This window comes from Vipera berus (genome assembly GCF_964194415.1).
Source record: "Vipera berus genome assembly, chromosome: 5".
NCBI classification, from domain to species: Eukaryota; Metazoa; Chordata; class Lepidosauria; order Squamata; family Viperidae; genus Vipera; species Vipera berus.
This window is the reverse complement of record NC_138207.1, coordinates 47147170-47162448: the sequence shown is the minus strand read 5'-3', so window position 1 is coordinate 47162448 and position 15279 is coordinate 47147170. Positions and strand designations below refer to the sequence as shown.

The window sequence follows — 15279 nt, the reverse complement described above, 5'->3', positions numbered from 1 at the left end:
ACAGCAACTCCAAGTAAATTCTGAAACAGTTCAAAGGAATATGGGGAAATATTTGCATTGTTGTATACTATTATATGCTATCTTTCTAAAACTATTGACTCACAATATGTGTCCCCCAGTATCGATCCAACAATATTGACTCTATCACAATAAAAACAAAGCAACCTCAAAGAGCAGAAAGATTTTCAGCGTAACTGACATAAACAAGTACATGTCAGAAAAAGCTTATTCAAATGAAAATGTATCACCACATCAAAGCTCCTACTCAAGAGGAAACCCTCATTAGCTGATCCTTAAAAAGAGGAGGCTTTATGTAGGAACCCCATCAATTACGTTGGCTCCAGATCGGATGTAATGTACATCAATGGCTCCCAACCTTTTGGGCACCAGAGACCGGTTCTGTGGAGAGAGGGGGTTTTTCCCGCAGACCAGAGGGGGCAGGGTTTCATGTGCTGCCTGTATCCCATGGATGGGGCTTCACTTGTTTGCGTGGCCCGGTTTTTGGCATGCTGTGGACCAGTGCCAGTCCATAGACCGGGAGTTGGGGACCCCTGATGTAGATGCTTCCATTGCTGTTGGACAATAGCTCTGGTCAATCTGGAGCACTGGTCATGCTGACTGAAGCTGATGAGAATTGAAACCCCAAAATATCTGACTATAGGTTCCCTATCCCTTCTGCTTAAAACTGAAGCCGTTCATTAAGAATTACTTCCAGACACTGATGCAACCAGGAACTTATGCTCTCCCTGCCTCCCCACGCCCCTACCTTTACATAGCCGTACACTTATTTTGGAATACACATCATTTAATTGTGGAAAGAAATAACATATTTTTAAAACAAAAATATTAAGATGAGCACGTGCAACTATGTACATGGTATACTTATCTATCAAAAATAGAAAAAAGAGGGGACAAGGTATAGAGCACCAGCTGCTAGGATGCAACCCAACATGTTTTTGCCAATGGACAGATCAGTCTGTGCAAGTCTACCTCCTGCAATTCTCTTGGAACCCCCCACCCCAGATTTGAACTTTGGTCCTGAAGTTAGTTAGATCACAGTATCCGGGTTCAGCAACCTGTAAGTATGAAGAAGATACGGTTAGTTCCAAAATGATCACAGTAAGAGTCTCACAGATCTAGATACTAAGCTGGGAAAAGAAAAGCTTGCATTCCTTCTCTCCCCTGCCCCCCCCCCCGGAAAAAACCTCTAGGAAAGCAACTGTGTTTTACTGAAATCTGATCTTCTTGTACCCAAACCACAGTTCTGTTCACAGAAGGCACAAGCTGGAGACTGCCCTGCGTTAGCTGCTTGGCTGCTAGAAATAAGGATATTTGTCATGGTTCAATCCTAGAGACTGTAGACAGTAATAAAGAATGATTAATTAATATTTTTACAATCACTTTCTCAGGTCATCCCGTGAACCTCAGAAGAGAACCATGTTATACCAAAAAGCAGATAAGCTTAGCACCTGTCAAAGGACCATTCTGTAAACAGTCTCTAAGAATTCATTCACTAGATAATGGGGTAGTATGTTCAGATAAAGGTAAAGGTAAAGGTTCCCCCGCACATGCGTGCTAGTCGTTTCCAACTCTAGGGGCCGGTGCTCATCTCCGTTTCAAAGCCGAAGAGCCAGCGCTTGTCCGAGGACGTCTCCGTGGTCATGTGGCCGGCATGACTAGACGCCAAAGGCGCACGGAACGCTGTTACCTTCCCACCGCAGTGGTCCCTATTTTTCTACTTGCATTTTTACATGCTTTTGAACTGCTAGGTTGGCAGAAGTTGGGACGAGTAACAGGCGCTCACTCTGCTACGCGGCACTCGGGATTCGACCCGCCAAACTGCCGACCTTCTGATCGACAAATTCAGCATCCTAACCCACTGAGCCACCGCGTCCCTTATGTTCAGATACACTGTAATTTTTCCATAATGATATAACAATCTCTTATGAAATTCCTTAATTTGAAATTTAGAACCCACAGTGTAACTTTCTGGAGCAGGTGTTTTTGTCTTCCCCTTGTAATTTGGTTTCTAGCAATGCGTAGTCAAGTGTTTGGGGAGGGGGGAAATGTTCACACATTGACAGTGAAATGGCTTGTCATGTTCAACACTCACAGGCGACATCAGCTGCAGTTTTAACCTATGCTATATTGCAGGCCTCCTGTTCTAGCAGCCGCCCAGATGCTTTCTATATGTTCTATAGATCTACTGCAGATTAAGGATCATAGGAATCAGCCAGCTCCTAGACTAGAGGCGATGGGCTGGGTGCTCCTATGCAGCAGTTGAAGGAAGGTGATGGACTTGAATCATTATGCACAGAGCTATGGAAATCTGGTTTTGTGGATTGAGACTGTCCATGCAAGCTACCTACAGCAAGTGACAGACATTCAAAGGATTAGAGTAAAGAACAAGAGTTTCGGGAGAGGAAAAACATGCTACTAGACAAATAAATAAGCCACCAAACCTATTATCCGTACTAAGTCTCATTATCCGCTTACCCAACTTCTCTCACTCTACTTTTAAGGCTGCCTAAGCCAGATTTTGTGATGGGGGAGAAAACTGGTGGCATTAAACACCTAGAAAACCATTAAAGTGTTCCAAAGTAATAATTCCTCTTGTCTGCTGAGGCTAAGATCAAGCAAGGATGCAGTTGGCTAGGGGGGCAGAAACAACAGAAACAGCCCAGCTTCTGTCTGAGAGGTAACTCTATCTGCTCAGCACGCTGATAAGACCAATGGTGACAGCCTTGCTAACTTAACTGGGAATAGAGGAAAGTAAGGAGGCATCTAAAATACAGAACATTTCTTTTGGAGTACTTTGCATTAGCAAATAGCTATGCTTTTTTCTTTATTAGGAAAAACCAAAGTCATCTCAGATCTAGTATATATTCAGTTTTAAATGATTCAGACTGAAGTGTAACTCTTTGAAAGATCCATGGGGTCAACCTGCAACAGCTACAAATGCCTTGTTACCTTAAAGATTAAGTTTTGTATTAACCACAATCATTTTGATAGCTTTTAAGGTCTTCATTATTGTTTTCTCTTTGCCAAAGTAACACTTTATAAACAGCTATCTCTCTTCATGCAAATCAATTATCTAAATATTTGGTCACCCTCCCCCAGCTGGCTGGATAAAGGAATAAAGTTTGAATGTGACGTTGAAAGGTGTTTTCTCATTATTCTGCTCTAAAATCAAACGTGGGAAATATGATATTCAGATGCAAAAAGGGGGGGGTGAGCTATTATATAAAAGAAATTTGTAAAGTATATCTGTACGTATCTGTGCCTCTATCATCTATCTATCTATCTATCTATCTATCTATCTATCTATCTATCTATCTATCTATCTATCTATCTATCTATCATCTATCTAATCTGTCAAAACTTTTACAAAACCCAAAGAAAATAAAAAGAAAGGTATTTTATTTATTTATTTATTTATTTATTTATTTATTTATTTATTTTATTGAATTTATATACTGCCCTTTCCCGAAGGACTCATTCCTTTTAACTGAATTCAGAGCACTGTATTCTCTCTCCCAGGATTCCACTGTTACTTTGAGGGGTTACACTTTAAGATAACTCACTCAATATCCCTTCATAACAGTTTGCGATATAGTAAAAAAAAAAAGTCAAGATGGCAGTCACAATCATGCAGTTGAAGTTCTGCCCTTATTTAACATGTCACATATTGTATATAAAAGGGGCAAAACTTCGGTTGTACAGTTTTGCAGCCATCTTGACTTTAAAAAGTAAATGGATGCCCCTGTTTAGTGACCCCTTGATTCTAACTAAAACACTTTAAATACAACTTTTTAATCGAATCCCAATAAGTTTATAATAATAAGGCAAGCCATATAATTGTCTTTTTTAAAATGTGACATTTCAGTTGTTTTCAGTTACTGTTAGGATGGCAGTTAAATCAGCTATTTCTTTAGATCAGACATGTCAAACACAAGGCCCGGGGGCCGGATACGGCCCGCGAAGTGGTTTCATGCGGCCCGCGAAGCCATCCTGGAAACAGTGAGGGAACGGCCCCCACTGCCTTGGCCCCGGCCCAGAGACCCTCCTCCTGCCAGAGACCCTCAGATCTGTCCCACTCCTGCCCAGGCCCCCATAGGCACCCTTGATGCGAACGATGTAGAGCTGGCCACGCCCACCCAGCAGGCCATATGCACTAGCCACACCCACCCAGTAGGCCACGCCCACCCTGGCCACACCCACCCGGCCCCCTGAGGGCAACTGCAATGCTGATGCGGCCCTCAATGAAATTGAGTTTGACACCTCTGCTTTAGAGAAAAGACCAACAAAGAATCAGAGTGTTAATATTAACTGAAAATTAAAAGGAAATGTTAGAGTAGCTTCTCAAATACGTACTCCGCCCTTTTTAATTTAAAGATGATAAGATGAGATGAGAAGATAAGATAAGATAAGATAAGATAAGATAAGATAAGATAAGATAAGATAAGATAATCTTTATTGTCATTTTTTACTGTGAGCACAACGGCACACATCAAAAATGAAATTTAGTTGCCCGCTCTCAAAGTGAAACAGTCTGGAAGTAGAAATCCACATATTCGGAAGAGACCTTCAGTACGAAGGGGAGGGAATAGCCTTATGTGGCTCTGTACTTCTATGTGGAGCTACTACATATAAACAGGGAGCAAACTGCACACTCACTTGCACTGATGGTGTTACCTGGTTGGGTAATAGAAAGTCTGCAAGCAGCACCAAGGATTCCATGGCTCCATATTTCATACAGCAAAAAAAGTACATGTGCCTTATCTTTGGAAATTGTTTCAACAATTCAAACAGGGCTATGCGGTATCTTCTTCACAGTCTTTCAAAAAGCAGGTGTAAATTTAACCTCCCAAAGTTTTCAAACTAAATAAGCATTGTGGGGGTTCATTTGTTCTCATTCAGGTACAGTGTTTTAAAGACTGCTTTGGTCATTCTGTGTTTTGATTTATTTTTGTATTTGCAAAAGCATCCATTTCAAGAGTGGCACAGAAACATGTCCTCCTTTGTAGAAATTTAATTGGTGCTGTATTTTTGGCCCTTTTTGTGAGTTGGGAAGACTGTGTTTTTTTCTCAGATTTTTTCTGTCTTAAAATCTTACTTTTTAAAGATCTTGTTTGAATAGCCTTTTACAGGTACTAGTTATGACCATGTTTTATGCTGAACATTTTATTCTGTTTTGGGAGTCTTTTTAGGGTATTTTTTCCTATTAGCAAATTTATCATTGGAAAATATAAAAACTGAGCTTTTTATATATACTGTATCCATTTACTGTAGTTAGTCATATTTAGAGACTTCTGATGGGTGGCTAGAATAGACAACATTTATACTGGACAAGAAATGGAGATTAATTCAATGCACGATGAAAATATTATGGAAACAGGTTATCAGAACCAGTGGTGTTTCCTGCTGCTAAACAAAATTCTTTGGGTATATGTGCATGTGAGAGAACAAGAGAGACATATCAACCCAAACAAGCTTAATTGATTGTGGCTTGATTTCTTTCTTTGATTAGGGACGAATGTCTTCCACATCATCAGTCACATTACAGAGCATGGTAGATATACACTGCAAGCAGAACTAGAAATTGCCCATAAATGTCACAGAAGTAGTATATGTAACAGACCATTTGTCTGGTCTGAGTCCGCCTGCTCTGTAAAGGAATCTCAAGAGGATCCACTTAAGCAAGAAGTAAGAGGAGAGTATCCACTAGAAAGCAGAACTTCTCTACAATAGCCATTGCATGATGGAGCAATCTCTTCTAGTGTTGAAGAAGATACTAAAACTCTTCCTTTTTAGACAGGCTTTTAATGCTTAAGATCATATATTCTTTGATTTTGGCCTTTATTGATTAGATAGGATTTTTTTTATTATAGAAATGTTAATATATATTATTATGTAAAAAGTAAAAAGTCCCTCATTCTACTGCATCAAATGGAGCTGGAAGTCAATGCCTTTATTTATTTTTCCTCTTCCCTTTTACCCCATACTTTTCCACCTCCCCTTTTCCTCCCCATTATTTTCATTTTTCTTTATATTTTTGTATTTTATATTCTGATAAACTAATTAACATATTGAAAAAAATTCATACATTTTATGGATGGGTTTTTAATTGAGATAATTGATGTGTCACTTTATGTTGCACACTGCCCAGAATATTGGGGCCAAGCAACATAAAATATAATAAACTGATACAGGCAGTCCTCATTTAACAATGCTAATTGAAACCAGAAACTCCAGAGTTGATGAGGCCATAAATTGAAAAATCATGTTATTGTGCTACTTAGCAATGGCAATTCCAGCAATCCCAGGTGCTTTTATTAAACAAGGACCACATAGGTTGTTAAGCAAGGGCATCACGTGACTGCAACTTGCACCTTCCTACCAGCTTTCCCATTGAGTTCGCTTGTAGGAGGCTGGCAGGGAACCTTGCAAACTGCAATCATGTGACTGTGGGGATGCTACAACAGCCATAGGAATGAGGTCTGGTTGTATCTCCCACTTGTTTAGTGCTATTGTAAGTTTGGTTACTGAATGAGGGTCCATCCATATACACCTTATTCTTTTGCCTACTGGCAAGAAATTAAATGCTTAAGCACTGGCATACTTAATCAGAATTAAGTCTCACCCAGTTCAATGGAGCTTGTTTCCCAGTATGGCAGTATGGGATTAGTGCTTATGTTTTTAGGTGGAAAGAAGAGGTTTTTTTCTAAAAAATATATGACTTGCCAAGACGGATGGTCCTGTGCAATTGGCTGTGTAAAAATGGGAAAGAAAAAAACATAGCAAAAATGCATTAAAACACTGAAGTGCCAAAATACTAAGAGACGCATTTTGAACAAGAACCTCGGCTAAATCCCTGCTAGGGATCAAAACTGAGAAGAATCTTGTTCAGCACTAGATGGCAAATGACCTCACAGAGATATGCTAACCACTGATAATTAAAACACTTGCAAGAAATGAAGCGAGAAGTTGAAGACTTAAGTGAGGGCCACACAACAAAACATGAGAAATGTTTTTGTTACAGTTCCAACTAATTAGCTAACTACCACTTTGATTTTAATCTTTGTCTGCTTACTTAGGAGTTAACCCAATTCAAATCAGGCAGAAATTAGGAACTGCAGAACTGGACTGAACAGCACCAAGTCATTCTTTCAGCACTTGATAACTCCCAGGTCATCCAGGTCTGCACTGATTTCAGAAGGCTGTAAGATAGATAGACATCCTATTCTTAAGGCAAACTGCTCCCCTGATTTTCAAACGCAGGTTGCCCATAACAAGAGAAGTCCTTGGCAGTGGAGGGGAACAACAACAAAAGGAAGAGAGTGGTTCTCACTCATTTAAGAAAGATTAAGGATAGCTTTCTTGAGGACCTGCAGATTGCAAATGTTACCATTGATCAGGAAGCTGTGGCATGAGTGTCAGTGAATTAGTGAAATTCAAGGGAAGGTCTCTCACATACTCAGGAAGAGAAATGGGGGGTGTGAGGAGAGAGGGAGGGTGGGAGAGAGAGAGAGAGAGAGAGAGAGAGAGAGAGAGAGAGAGAGAGAGAGAGAGAGAGAGAGAGAGAGACCATCTATTTTCTTATCATAGGTCAGGTGTGGGGCCATTCACACTTGTACAGAATTTGGAAAGGAAAAGAGGATTCTTCTGTGGCTAAGATACCCTCTAGCTCTTCTACCTTACAAATAAATTATCGAACAAAGAGTGCTCCCACTGTGCTCCTGCCCAAGATGGAATGAGTGACAGCTGCTAATTCAGTGTAAATGGCTGGTGATGGCTCAGAACTCTCCCCTCTTCCCCTCAGAAGACCTTATCTTATCAAGGCCCGTAATTACAACTGCTATTTTGTTTCCTCAAATCAGCAATCAGTGCTTTCTGCCACCAGGACAGCTCCTGTCAGCCTGAGCCATGAGTGACAGATTAAAGAGCTGGTGCCCGGCTTCTCTCCCCCACTTCTCTCTCTCTCTCTCTCTTAACACACACACAGAGAGAGAGAGAGAGAGAGAGAGAGAGAGAGAGAGACCCAAAGAGCAAAAGAAGGACACAGCTTGCTACAGTTCTTCTTTGTTCTTTCGACTCCCAAATAAATGAGCCTCACATTTTCATGTTGATACTTTTATTTAAAAAGGAAAATAAAAAACTGTTTTGGATTGACAGTGCTTTGTTTTTTTTTAAAAAAAGTTTCAGCTCCTACCCTCCTCAAGTTTTACTTTACTTAATAAAACGTTGTCTTGGATTCTTTTCAATTTTGGAGATAAAAGTATGCCATCCTATTTGGTTATGCAGAATTTTTGGATATAAAAAGCTTTGAATATGCAAATTAGGTAAACATTAAGGAAATCTTATTGCTGTTGACTGTGACACTTGTTTCAGTTAGGATTGTTTCTATCAAGGGTGACGCTGGACAGACAGTATGAATCAATCTATTTATGACATGTGATAGATAATTATTTATTTTATTTTATTTTAATTCCATTTATATCCCGCCCTTCTCCGAAGACTCAGGGCGGCTTACAAGCTTAGCAGTAGCCTTCATTCTATGTATATGCCTGCTTATTAGGGCTTTCACACACACCCCAAACGGCATTATTACAAAGTCAGCTTAATTGCCCCCAACAATCTGGGTCCTCATTTTACCTACCTTGGAAGGATGGAAGGCTGAGTCAACCTTGAGCCTGGTGGGATGCGAACCTGCACTAATTGCAGGCAGCTGGTGTTACTTAAGGAGGCATTAGCCCACTGCTCCACCAAGGCTCCTGAATCAGTTTAGTGTGGTGGTTAAGATATCAGGCTGGACGGTGAGTTCTGTGTCGACCTTAGGCACAAAGCCAACTGGGTAACCTTGATCCAGTCATCCTCTCTCAGTCCTAAGAAGGAGGTAATGGCATAATCACTTCTGGAAATATTGCCAAGAAAACCACAGGGACTTGCCCTGGCAGTCATCAGGAATCAACACTGACCTCAAGCCATATGTATGTGTGTTTCTGTGTCCATACGTATGTACATATTCATATATATTTATACACACACACTATAAAATATGTAAATGTCCAAGGAAACACAAAGTTGCCTGTTCTTAACATACTTCAGGGAGGAAGGCAAAATAGTGGGCTGTTATGGAGATATCAAAAACAGCTCATTAGTCCATTCACCCAGCCCCAGGTTTTCTAAATGTAGCTCCCAACAGACCTGGTTATGCACAGAGGTAAACTACCTGCATTCAGTCAAACATATTATAGGAACTCCTAGTGCCAGTTAAGTGACTGTTTTGCTTAATTCACTGTCAAAACCTGCCAGCAAAGGAGATTCCTCCATTACACTTGTCTCATTGACCAACTGAGATGAGCTACAAATGGCATGCAGTCTTAGCAATACTCTCCTGGCACAAGAAGTAATGGGATATCAGGCAGGTCCTAGTGAATTTCCAGAATCTCCAAATATTTACTATTGAGTATGATTGTCTATTGGCAGAATCACTAAAATCTGACTAAAATCACTGATGGCACAAGCATGAGCTTATAAAGACTTAAAGAAGCAATTAATGGGAGAGCCAAAAACAACTGAATGGTTAAACAATGACAAATTGCCCGAAAAGCAACTGGCTAATTGTTTTTTGTGAAGAAAAGATCCGCGAATATATAAATGTGTCCTGATGGTGAAAAAGATCTTCAAGTGTTCATAAAAGTCAGAACCCAAACCAAATGCATTATGAGAAATGAGAAGCGCTAGGAAACAGGCCAGATTGGGTATACGGAACCAGTTATATGGAAAAATCTCTATATAAGCAATACTATATATAAGGGACGCGGTGGCTCAGTGGGTTAGAACGCTGAGCTTGTCAATCAGAAGGTCGGCAGTTTGGCAGGTCGAATCCCAAGTGCCGCGTAACAGAGTGAGCGCCTGTTACTCGTCCCAGCTTCTGCCAACCTAGCAGTTCGAAAGCATGTAAAAATGCAAGTAGAAAAATAGGGACCACTCCGGTGGGAAGGTAGCAGCGTTCCATGCGCCTTTGGCGTCTAGTCATGCTGGCCACATGACCACGGAGACATCCTCGGACAAGCGTTGGCTCTTCAGCTTTGAAACGGAGATGAGCACCGGCCCCTAGAGTCAGAAACGACTAGCACGCTTGTGCGGGGGAACCTTTACCTTTACCTTTATATATAAGACAAACCTATACAGAACTTTTGCAAATAGGACTAGAGTTCCTATTATTCCCAGTTATATGGCATGATCTTGATTTCTGAGTAAGATGGAAACTGATTCCACAGACATGGAAATCATTATGTTAGGGAAGGCCACTTTACCATTATGTGCATTAGATACTCTTGCTGTAAGCTGTGTTGTTGTCCACCAGGTGGCATTCGTGCTCCTCTAAAGACATTTTATAGACCTGGAGAAAAGCAAACCCCAAAACTCAAATAAGTTTAGCTCCCTTTCTACGTTTTTTGCAATATAGTTCATAAAGCATCTTCAGTTACCAGATTAGTTTCGCTTGCTTGTATTTATCCATATTCTCTTTATCTGTTTTAAAAATTTCCTCTTTAATCTATACACACAACTTAGTTACAGTGTTCTCTTGCCATGGTTTTCATCTCAAGAAAAGCTATTTCCTTTTGAATAAACCTTTCTTCTCAAGTTTTATTCTAGTTTGCATTCATCTATTTTAATCCCAATTATTTTCGTGGTAACCAGAGTTAGCAGAATCCATGCAAGGCTTACTTTAGTGACACACGTTCTGTGCCTCTCGCATGACAAATACTAAAATATACTACAATCCCTGATATAAAATTGCATCAAAGTAGGGCATGTAATTAAGATATGAGACAACTCAAAGTTCCTTGTCTGCTGATACCGATGGAGGGAAAGCCAGAGAATGTGCACGGCATTGGGTGTGGGTAGGTGGACTAAGATGTTCCTGGAATCTGACACTGACTAATATTAAAATAAACCAATTTTCATATAAGCAATTTTCTATTTGCCAAAAAATTAAAAATGAAAAGGACCCTCCTCCCAGTAATTAACAAATGAGCAAAGAACAAATTGGAAAAGAAGACTATCCTAATCCAGTAAAGGAGATTCCTTTCCCCAATTGCCTCCATTTATAAAATCGGGTGCATATCCAGAGGTGAATTATCTGGTAAGGACATTTTGAAAAATATTCGTTATCTGGAATACATTTTGCAGATTAGAACAGTGTGCACATTGTTACATAATATCACAGAGTTGCTGGATGTCTAGGAATTTTGAGAAAAATTCAAAATTCATCCACATTTTGTGTCAATGGGGTTGGTCATAACTACCCAGACATGGATTTTGGATGAGAATGGGCTATGTGCATCCCCCTTATTTTATGTCATGCTACCCAGAGTGGAGCCCATCTCTTCTAATATTTGGGGAACACAGTATTGCCAAGCTCAAGTTTTACTGAGTTCATTTTTAATGCTTCTGTGGTTTCCATTTTAGTTACTACAAGGATCAGCATGAATGATACGCTGGCTATGCTTCTCTGGAAGCACCAACACGTATAAACCATTTCCTGATAGACAGTTTTCTTCGCATACCCACTTTTTATGGATATTGTTTATATTATACTGTATATTTATGAGTATTCCATAACAAATATTTTGTACATAATAGTATCCTTTTGCAACTCTAAATAAAAATCATGGACACTCATATTATAAAGGAAAAAAGGGGGAAATGAAAATTCAAGTTCTCTGCAACAGAAAATTAACAATTATGTGATAGATACATCAAGCTAATTTTAATAGATTAAAAAGAAAACCAATCAAAACTTTTCCATAGAATAATAGAATCATAGGAAGGGACCTTGGATTTCTTCTAGATCAATCCCCTGCCTGAAGCAGGAGTCCTCATGTCATCCCAGAAAATCTTTTCTGGAAAACCTCCAGTGATGGAGCAGCCACAATCCCGGGAAGCAAGCTGTTCCACTGCTTAATTGTTCTTACTATCAGGAAACTCCTTCTTCTTTCCAGATTGGCTCTTACTTTAACAAGTTTCTACCCATTGCTTCTGGTCCTCAGGTGCTATGGAGAATAAATCAGTTATTTCTTTCTTGCGGCGTCTCCTCGAGACTGCTATCCTGTCTTCCTTCAGTCTTCTTCTTTGTTAAGCTAAACATACCTAGTTTCCTTAGCCATTCTTGATGGGATTTAGCCTCCAGGCCCCTTATCCTCTTTGTTGCTCTTCTCTGCACTCTTTCTAGGGTCTCAGCATCTTTTTTGTATTGTGATGACTGGAACTGGGCACAGTATTTCCAATGTGGTCTCACCAGTGCAGTACAGAACGGTACTATCGTTTCCCTTGATCTTGATGCTATCCCTCTGTTGATGCAATCCAGGACTGCATTGGCTTTTTTGACAGCTGCAGCACACTTCTGAGTCATAATTAAGTGGCAGTCCACTGAGACATCTAGATCCTTCTTTTAGCACTTTTTTGAAATACTTAACCTGCAATAACTGTATATGCACACTTACCTGAGGATAAGTCGCATTATCTGAATTCCTTTGAAGAAACATGAATAAGATAGTTATTCTTGAAAGTAAACAATAATAATATTTAGAATATATTGTGCAAATGTATGTACAAGCTAAATATGTGATGTTAGTGGGGATATATAAAAACAAAAGATATACAAAATTAACAAGTTATCTGTAAGTGTCCTTTCTGTATAAAGTTATATTAACACCAGTTAAAAAATATTAGTAAACTGCCCATCACATTTGCATGACTTGCATGACATTGTGTGATGTATCTTAAAGAATATAGCAGAATGCTTAATAAGAATTCTGTTGCTCTGAAATAACTGTAGAACTGTAGCACCACACTGTTATAAAGTATTTGTTACAAATTCTATGAAAATGGGAACAAGGAGTATCAGTGCTTGCTAAAATGGAAAGCATACAGCTATTCACTTCTAAAATGTATAAGTAAATAACTGTGGAGGTCTGGATGAGGGAAAAGCAAACCAACTCAAACACAACGACACTGAGTGGTTTGAATTTTAGGGCCTCCTGAATCTAGTGATTAGTTCTGGACGAGCCTGCATCCCTCCAGAAAGAACCAATGTGCAGTTTGGGGTGGCAGCTACTGGGCTAACAGCTCCTATTCAAACAGCAGGAGGCAGCACTGGACAGGAGCGCTTTGGCCCAATTTTTGTGCTATGCATCAACTGTGCCTCTTCCTGGATCAGGAGGTATTGCACACAGTCACTGTGCGCTGGTCCACCTCCTGGTTTAATGCAACGGGGCCTATGGAAGCTGCAAGTGATACAGAATACAGGAAAAGCAATTGGTGTGCCTTAAAATATTTGTGTGATACTTTTGGTTCATGAATTTGACTGACTCCCCATAGTTCCCAGATGTAATTCAAAGTGTTAGTTGTCACCTATAAAGCCCTTTATTACATGGGACCTGAATATTTAAGGGAGCACTCATCTCCAATTATTTCCACCCAACTCATTAGATTTGACAGGAGGAGCATGCTCCAGGTCCTGACACTTTAAGAGTGTCATCTGACGGGAGCCAGGAAGTGAGCCTTTTTCCTTGCTGCTCCTGCTTTTTGGAAAACAATTCCACTCAAGATTGATTGGCCTTGACCTTGCTGGCCTTCCATAAATCCCTTAAGATTTGGCTGTTTTCCCAGGCATGGGGGTTGGAGGTAATTGAGCTTGTATGATCTTGTTCTGATGTTTTTACCTTCAGCTGCCTTTTTTTTTTCCTGTTGGTGAACTACATGGGTTATTGGTAAGATTCTGGTTACAATTCAAAGTGCTGGTTATTACCTTTAAAGCCTTACATTGTATAGCCCTAGTTACCTGAGGGACCATCTATCATCCATAGCTTCTGTCTGTCCTCTATGATGCAACAGAATTGGCTTGCTTCAGATCTTTTCAATTAAGCAGTAACGTGTAGCAGGACCCAGAAAATAGCTCTTCTCTATTGTGGCACTCTGGAACAGGATCCCCTAGAGCAGGGGTGTCAAACTGCTAGCCCGCAGGCCAGATGCGTCATGCCGAAACCACGCCCATCCCATTGCCGGCAATGGCAAAAAAGTCGCAATACATCGCGACATGTCATGTGACATTGCGAGTTTGATACCCCTGCCCTAGAGTTTCTTATGGTCCCCACCCTATCTACCTTTAAAGAAGCCTTAAAAACCTGGTTCTTCTTCCAGGCCTTGAGCTAGCACATAATCAGGCCTATTTTAATTGGGGGATAGGGTGAGATATATAAAGGTAATTATTTTCTCTGTCTGAGTGACTTATTCTTTCATTTATATATATGAAATTGTTTTCTGTCTCAACTTAATTGTGAACCTCTCCAAGTTCATTCTGGAGTCAGATGCCCTAGAAATTGAGGGAGGGAGGGAGGGAGGGAGGGAGGGAGGAAGGAAGGAAGGAAGGAAGGAAGGAAGGAAGGAAGGAAGGAAGGAAGGAAGGAAAGGAAGGAAGGAATCGTGATAGATGTTATCGTAAACTAGATTTAGTTGAATTTTCTCTTCTATTATATCCTGACTTTAATTTTTTTTGCTTCTCATTTCTTACCCTTTTCCTGTTACATAACCCCAAAGGAAGTTGCATGATGTGTGTGTGTGTGTGTGTGTGTGTCAAAAAGAAAGAGGATCTGCTATCTTGTGTAAAAACTATCTTGGCTGGCTTTTTTAATTTACATTTGGATGACTGAGAAGCATCATTTAGGTAGCAAGAAACCTTGGGCTGGCCTTGGCCCACCTAGTTCCCAAGGGCAATCTGAGGACATCCAACTCAACCAAAGACTAAGCATCTCAAATGACAGTTGGCCATCTTGGCCATTGCTATGTTCCCCTCCCCCATCTGCCTGTTACTTAATAAGCCAAAATGTGGAACAACTGGAAATCAAAGTAGATATGTACCTTAGGCAAGAAAGTACCTGGACAACTGATGGGATTGGGTCAACCAAAACAATCTCAGAGTTCACAGCATAGGCAATGATCTCTCCCACCACCTCTACAAAAGGAGGGCCATATTAATGGAACACTTTAGTGACAACAGCACAACTTTGCTATGGCTGGGTGACTCCCAGTTGCCGCAGGCAAGGCTGTAAGACCAATTAACATTGCCTCTCTCCCAGGCTCAGAGTGTTCCCTCCCCAGCCTTCTAGGGCATGCTCCATGGGAATGACTTTGTTGTTTGTACCCACAGCACAAACATGGCCCCAGGGCAGCAACAGCCATTCATGGGAGCAAGTCTTCATTTACCTG

The 15279-nt window shown here is 40.4% G+C and overlaps 1 long non-coding RNA gene across 1 annotated transcript; it reads right to left on the bottom strand.

The window, feature by feature from the left end:
- Positions 1-793: 793 nt before the first annotated feature.
- On the bottom strand, positions 794-12654 carry LOC308669284. The gene is made up of 3 exons (XR_014026736.1): positions 12516-12654; positions 10323-10408; positions 794-1076 (listed from the first exon to the last, which is right to left on the bottom strand). It is a non-coding gene; the product is annotated as an uncharacterized lncRNA (long non-coding RNA).
- Positions 12655-15279: the final 2625 nt, after the last annotated feature.